This window comes from Adiantum capillus-veneris, chromosome 7 (genome assembly GCF_014529385.1).
Source record: "Adiantum capillus-veneris isolate H3 chromosome 7, ASM1452938v2, whole genome shotgun sequence".
Lineage (NCBI taxonomy): Eukaryota > Viridiplantae > Streptophyta > Polypodiopsida > Polypodiales > Pteridaceae > Adiantum > Adiantum capillus-veneris.
In genome coordinates, this window is record NC_140937.1 from 44,911,899 (window position 1) to 44,919,330 (window position 7,432).

Sequence of the window (7,432 nt, forward strand, 5' to 3'; positions counted from 1 at the left end):
CAGGGCATGACTGAGCCGTTGCAGGAAAAGGAGATTTCCAATGCGCAGAGGACTCATGATGCTCGAGGGAAAGCCCATGTGGTTGAGCAACTAGCGGTGTCCAATGATCCAAAGCAACTTGCTTTAGCTGGACAGGAACCGTTTGTGAATGGTCAAGGGAGCCAGGCTATGCATCAGACCCTTCCATTACCTAATACTTATCCTGGTTATTTTGGAGGTGGTTCAGTGTTTCAAGCTATGGCTGGACCTTCCACAGGTTATATGGCAGGGAATGTGTTCGGGACAATGCAAACAGGCATGGGTAACCCTATGTACGCGAACATGGGTGTCCAACCAAGTTTTCAGGGTGCCTATGGCCAGTTTCAAGTGCCTGGAACACAATTTGGTATGGCTGGTTTTTCACAGCCATACGTACAAAATGCAGATATGACAGGGAAAACAGTTGATGCGAGTGCTGGAATGAACACTCATGGAGCACCACTGTTACACGCACTTGTTCATGATAATATGGCTCCTTTGAGTCAGCCTAAGGATTACAAGGAAGGTGGGCAAGGAGTGAAGTTTGAAACTTTCAGAGGAACTGAGGACCAATTGAAGGCTTTGACCTTCATACAGCAGTTCGATGCAGCTTATGCTGGAGGCAACTTCACGGAATCTTCAAAGATACGCAAGGCTGCCACTTTCTTGAAAGGGAATGCGCTCCAATGGTGGACCGCATTGTTGAACCAGGGTCAAGCCCCAACAACGTGAGTACCTTCTTTGATGACATGATTGTCTAATCAAATTCTGAAGAGGAGCATAGGGAACACTTGACCGCAGTTTTCAATGAGCTACGCAAGAATAGGCTACTTGCAAGAGATTCACTTCCTTGGGCACATTGTTTCAAAGGATGGGGTACGCATGGATCCTGCTAAAGTGGAAGCAATTAGGTCATGGCCAGACTTGAAGTCCGTACATGACATTCGAAGCTTTCTAGGCTTATGTTCCTATTACAGGAGGTTCATCCGAAATTTTGCTGAGATTGCTTCTCCACTCCATGCACTGCAAGGAAAAGGAGTTACTTTCAAGTGGACAGCCAAGGAAATTTTAGCGTTCAAACACTTGAAAGAGAAGCTGACTTTAGATCCGGTAATTATTTTGCCAGATCTTTCTAAACCTTTTGTGGTTCAATGTGATGCGTGTGGCCATAGTCTTGGTGCAGTTTTAATGCAGAATGGCCGAGTAGTCGCATATGAGAGCAGAATTCTTTTGAAGACTGAAAGGAACTTGCAAGTCTATGAGAAAGAATTGCTGGCAGTAATTCATGCTCTCACTAGTTGGAAACACTATTTGCTAGGGGCTGATTTTGTTGTCTAAACGGATCATCAAACCTTGCGATATTTTCTTACACAGACGAAGTTGTCTGAGAAGCACATGCGATGGGCAAACATCTTGTCAATGTTCCATTTTCAGATTGTGCATGTGCAAGGGAAAAAGAACGTGGTGGCTGATGCGTTGTCACGAAAGCCCCAAATTTCAGCAGTGTCAATTCCGTACCATTGTGAACTAGACGAAATGAAGACACAATATGCTGAAGATTCAGATTTTGCAAGGATCTATGACCAGCTTGTTGATGGGCAACATCATGAGCACTATATGCTTAAGAATGACTTTCTCATGATGCAGGGAAAGTTATGCGTTACAAAACAGTTACGGCCAAAGATTTTGATGGAAAGTCATGCTCCACATTATGTTGGGCATCGTGGAATTGATGCGACAGTGAAAGGGGTTGAGGCATTCTTCTATTGGCCAGCTTTGCGTCAAGATGTTAACACATTTGTAAGATCATGCTTAGTATGCCAAAAAGTCAAATTTGACAGACAAAAGCGACCGGGATTGTTGCAGCCATTGCCGATCCCTGATAGGCCATGGGAAAGTATAGCAATGGACTTTATCTTTGATCTTCCAAGGACGCAAACAGGAAATGATGGGATTTGGACTATCATTTGTAGGTTCAGTAAGCAAGCCCATTTCATTCCTGTTAGGAAGAAGATAAAGCCAAAACACATGGTCAAGATATTCATGAGCAATATCTTTAAATATCATGGGATGCCTCAGTCAATTGTCAGTGACAGGGATCCACGTATGACGAGTCTTTTCTGGAAGGCATTGTTTGAGAACATGGGCACCACGCTCAAGTTCTCTTCTTCGTTTCATCCGCAAACTGATGGACAGTCAGAAGAGGCAAATTCTACTGTCCTGGACCTGCTCAAATGTTATGTGTCAGAGCACAAGGCAACTTGGGAACACCATCTTCCATTGGTTGAATATGCTTACAATAACATTGTGCATACGTCAACAGGTAAGGCACCATTTGAGATAGTGGAAGGAGGGAAGAAAGTCCCGCCCATTTTGCAGACTAAGGACAAGATTTTTGAGGCAGACAAGTATGTGCAAGATATGGATGAAACATATAGGAAGATAAAGATTGCTCTTGAGAAGACTCGGGCTAAGCAAAAGAAAGTTGCTGATCGTCACCGTCGTGAACTTGTATTTTCACTTGGTGATTGGATACTTTTGCGCTTTGAAAAGGCCAGGTTAAGGAAAAGGAAAGGCAAGGAACGCTTGTTTCCTAAGCTCAGTATGCGATATTATGGTCCTTTTCAGATTTCAGAAAAGATCAGCCATGTAGCTTACAGGTTAAAGCTACCAGAAGGCTGGAAAATACATAATGCTTTTCATGTCATCCTTCTAAGGCCCTTTGTTGGTGATGTGCCAGAGAATATGCTTGATGAGGAACAACCCGAAGTGGAAGAATTGAATGAAATCCTTGTTCCTGAACAGATATTGGCACATAAAGAAAGAAAGGTTAGAGGAAAAGTTGCAAGACGCTATTTGGTGAAGTTCAAGAACTATCCATCATTAGATGCCAAATGGATGGAAGAGTCTGAATTGCTTGATTCACCTCAGCTATAGCAATTGTGCTTGGGTGGAGAGAGCAACAAAAAGCATAACACCTAGTTAGATAGCATCAACAATACTTTCAAAGAGAGAGAAATTAAGCTATTGACAACAATTGAGAACCGGATTTGCATGGAACCAGTCCCCCCTCCAAAAGGCTTTGTATTATGGTTTCTCTCATCAAGAGAGACATTGTACAATACAATTTATTGTGTTCCTTCAAAACTAGCTAGTGCAATGAAGATGAAAGCTTCATGCACTAAGCAAAACACTTAGTAAACACAACTTTAATTATCCCCATTCTCCCCCTTTCCCCTTTTGTGAAAGCTTTAGGTAATTTAATAATTAAACTAAACTCTCATTGGACCCCTTTGCCTCCTGGCCAATAGAAATCAGGCAAGCCATTGGGCTCCTGAATGCTCATTGAACCCCTTGGAAGACTGTCCAATAGTCTTCTAAGAGACTTAATTCTCATTGGTTCTTTTATTAAGTGTTTTTAAATTAATTAAACTAGATTTACTCTAACCTAATTCTCATTGGTCCACCTCCAAAGCCATCCAATAGGAATTGGTCACACCTTGTGGACATCTGGACTAGGGAGCGAACATGTGTCCCTAATTTCCTTTGTGTAAAGGAAGCTTGTGTGTGTGAGAGACTTTCTCTCTCATCCCCTAAAAGAAGGGCTTGCCCTCCTAGCCCCCTTCCATTTAGAGATATGCAAAGACTTTTTAGTTACACACAAATTATCCAATTGCCCATAGAGTTAACCTTTGGACACAACCTTTGAATTTTGAAACCTTAACATTTTGAAAGTCTTAAGGGGTTAAACCTTACAGTCTTTTTAACCCATTGTTGCACATGACTCTTTTGCAAATAGCCCCCCCTTTGGATCCCTATTTTCCCTCCTTTGGATCCCTATTGTGGTCGGTTTGCTACCTTAACCAATATTCTAGTTTTTTCTCCCCTGGCACTTTCCCACATTAAATGATCAATTTAATATGAGAAAATCATTTAGAAGAATTAGATATTGATTATTATGACACACCTCAAGCATCTCAAGCACCTCAATAATCAAGCAAGACAAGCACCTCAAGCTGGGTCAAATTCCCACGCCTCAAGCTCAATCCTATCTGAGCTAAGGTCAAAGAACTTTTACACACATTATTGAAGATCTTCAATGAAACTAATCCTAGAGTCTTATGTTTCATTGGTTAGCCTTACTCTTTGATAGACCATCTCTCATTTAAACTCCTTTACCATTGGCACCGTGTTGAGATAAATCTACAAGCACATGTCTATATCTTAACCCTTGTTTCCGTTTCTTCTCCCACATTAAGTGATCAATTTAATATGAGAAAATCATTTAGATTGGTTAGATATTAATTTTTATGACAGGAGTCAAATTGATTGTGAACGTTATATTCACTGTAAGTTTGAGAGTTTGAGCACCACACAAGTTTAGAGTGCTTGGCTTTTGATCACATGCGAATTTGCTTCCCTTATATTTTCAACCATGACTTAGAACTATACTTTCCTCTCCCAATAGTAAAATTTCTCTCTCTCTCTCTCTCTCTCTCTCTCTCTCTCTCTCTCTCTCTCTCTCTCTCTACAACACCTCACTCTATCTCTCTCTCTACAACCTCACTCTCTCTCTCTCTCTCCAACACCTCACTCTATCTCTCTTTCCTATAATAAAGACACTTAAAAACCAAGTTACCAACCATGCTATTGCCTTAAGTAGCCTTCTTTCCACTCGCTCAATATAATGGAATAGAAACACATTTGCTTTTTGCAAACAGATGCAATTTTCATTATGCATTTAAAAGCAAACTATGACAACCAATCGAGCATTTGTTTGAAGCCACCCCATGACATATTTTGAAATTAAGCTAAGAGCCAACTAAAAATTTACTCAACACCATATTTATTAGTTTCACTAAAAAAATAAACAAACATTTTCATGATTCTTTAGAAGTAGAAAAAATTATGATGGCATAACTAAACAATAAGAGCTACTTAAATAGAACAAAGACTAAAATCTAAATAGCTCAAAACCAATTAGCTCAAAACCAATAACTTCATATTCAACAAAAATAATTATATAATGACCATGTTCAATAGAACTATTTTTAAATATATTATAAAGAAGACACTTGGGAAACAACTTAGTCAACCTCTTCAAGCCCAACTATGGACAATGTTATGTGCCAATCAAGCCATTCGCTTCATTAGGAGACAGCCTATGTTCTCTTGTCAACTCAGCTCTCTTTGTCTATGCTCATAACATGTTAGCATTGATTAATTAACTTTTAACACATTATAGCTAATACAAATATCATGTTCTTTATCTATGTTTCTATGTTATGGTAGTGGATGGTCACATATGCTCATGTGTGTGTGTGTGTGTGTGTGTGTGTGTGTGTGAGAGAGAGAGAGAGAGAGAGAGAGAGAGAGAGAGACCTAGCACAATGTGTCTAGCAAAAGATTTTGAGGAATCTTCCACAATTGGACTACCAATCTTGAGCACAACTACTCCGGCCAACCCTCAACAAAATGGTTTATTTGAAAATCTTTGCTCAGATTGGATGGGAAGACCATTGAAGCTGGCTGGAAGAGGTGGGAAGTGTACATTGGCCAGCCAGCCAATTGGCTGGCCAAAAAGGAGGCTGCACACATAGGTTAACACCCTTGCTAGATGCCTTTCAACGAGTCGGCCATCCTAGATGTGCTCGTGCTAAGAGACATTTACACTTGGTGGGCTCTTAGCCTCATCTCTTCTCAACAAGGACATGAATTAAGGGTGGAATCAATAGTACTATTAAAAAGAGCAGAGATAAACCTTGAAGGAATGGTGGTGTTAAGAAACACCTGAAAGTGATGATGAAAGAAGGGCAGCATTCAAGCACTAGTGAACTTGGTAACAGCCTTGGTACCCTCAGAGACAGCATGCTTGGCCAGCTCTCCAGGCAAGATGAGTCGCACAGCAGTCTGTATCTCTCGGCTAGTAATGGTGGGTTTCTTATTGTATCGAGCCAGGCGGGCAGACTCCTGTGCAAGCTTCTCAAAGATGTCATTGATGAAGGAGTTCATGATGCCCATGGCCTTGGACGAGATGCCTGTATCCGGATGAACCTGCTTCAGCACTTTGAAAATGTAGATTTTGTAGGTCTCTGTGTTCTTGGCCTTCTTCTTCTTCTTCTTGTCGCCAGCAGCCTCCTTTGCTGCCCCTGGCTTCTTCTCTGCGGCTGGCCTCTTCCCTGCAGGCTTCTTTCCTGCCTTCGTCGTCTTCAGAGCCTTCTGCTCTGTTTCGGCTGCTGCTGGTGCGGCTTCCTTCGACTTAGGCGCCATCGATTGTGGTTGAACGAGAGCAGACAGGAATCTACAGACTACGACAAATGAGAGACGAATGCAACGCGCTTCCTGTTACACGGGCTGTCTGAATTTATACTCAGTCTTTCTCGTCAACCAATCACCTTGCTCTGCACGGATCGCCCGTTCATCCGTTCGATTAGTCCATCCAACGCCTCCCCTTGAGCCCGTTGTTTCCATTACTTTTACGTGTACATTTTCCTCCCGGCCCACATTCTTTCCCTCTTCCCCAATTTAAATGGTCCGCACATGTAAGGCCCCTGTCACACACGTCCGCCCGGACGTTTGTGCAAATGAGCTTGTAAAATATCATTGGCCGACTACAGTGTTCGTCAGAGCACGAGGGCATCCGGGTTAACCCCCTCACCCATCGTAGAGCAATAGTGTACATGCACAAAAACTATGCACGAGAGACGATGAGAGACTTGATCTGCGAACGTGCGCGAACCCTGTGCTCAACCTTTGTCGGTGCAGCGCACCTAATTGGTGCACTTCGACATGAAAAGTTTGTATGTATTTTATTGTCTACCTTTGTGTGATAGTGTCGGCGTCCACACACGTTTATTTTTAGCATGTCCGGTGCCCGTGTGTTGACACGGGCCTACGGCCACACTCTACAGAAAGACAAGTCCCTTGAATTTTGGAGCTACCGCTGAGTGATCCGGTAGCTAAGGCTCGACACATATCAAGACATTGCATCATTTTCTGGCTAGGGTGAGAGCCCAGGAGGACGTGAGTGTCGCCACAAGAGCCGCATATCAAAATGTTGCTCCCAAGCGGGTAGTGAAGGCAGCATCTTTGCATACGGCGTATCAAAATGCCCTTGTTGGTGGCAACAAGGATTAGCACAGGCAATTTCTCTCTTTGCGTTTTGAAACGCAGGCGAAGCCTTGGAGCAGTCCTGTGTAGAGTTGGCGGGTTGTTAACGGCAGGAACAATTTTTCGCATGCATATCAAAACGCAGTTTGAAACACTTTAGGAGCCAAAGCTAACGACGATAGCTAGTTGGCGAGAATTAAATTCCAACAAGACATTGTAGGTCCTCAATGTTTGTCTTCAACAACTATTGCTTTGAATTTGTGCATCCCAAAATGCAGATACCCACCAAGCAAGCGTTTTCAGA

The 7,432-nt window shown here is 42.5% G+C and overlaps 1 pseudogene; it reads right to left on the reverse strand.

Moving 5' to 3' along the window:
- Positions 1 to 5,413: 5,413 nt before the first annotated feature.
- On the reverse strand, positions 5,414 to 6,355 carry LOC147453775 (histone H2B.9 pseudogene; annotated as a pseudogene).
- Between the last annotated feature and the right edge of the window lie 1,077 nt (positions 6,356 to 7,432).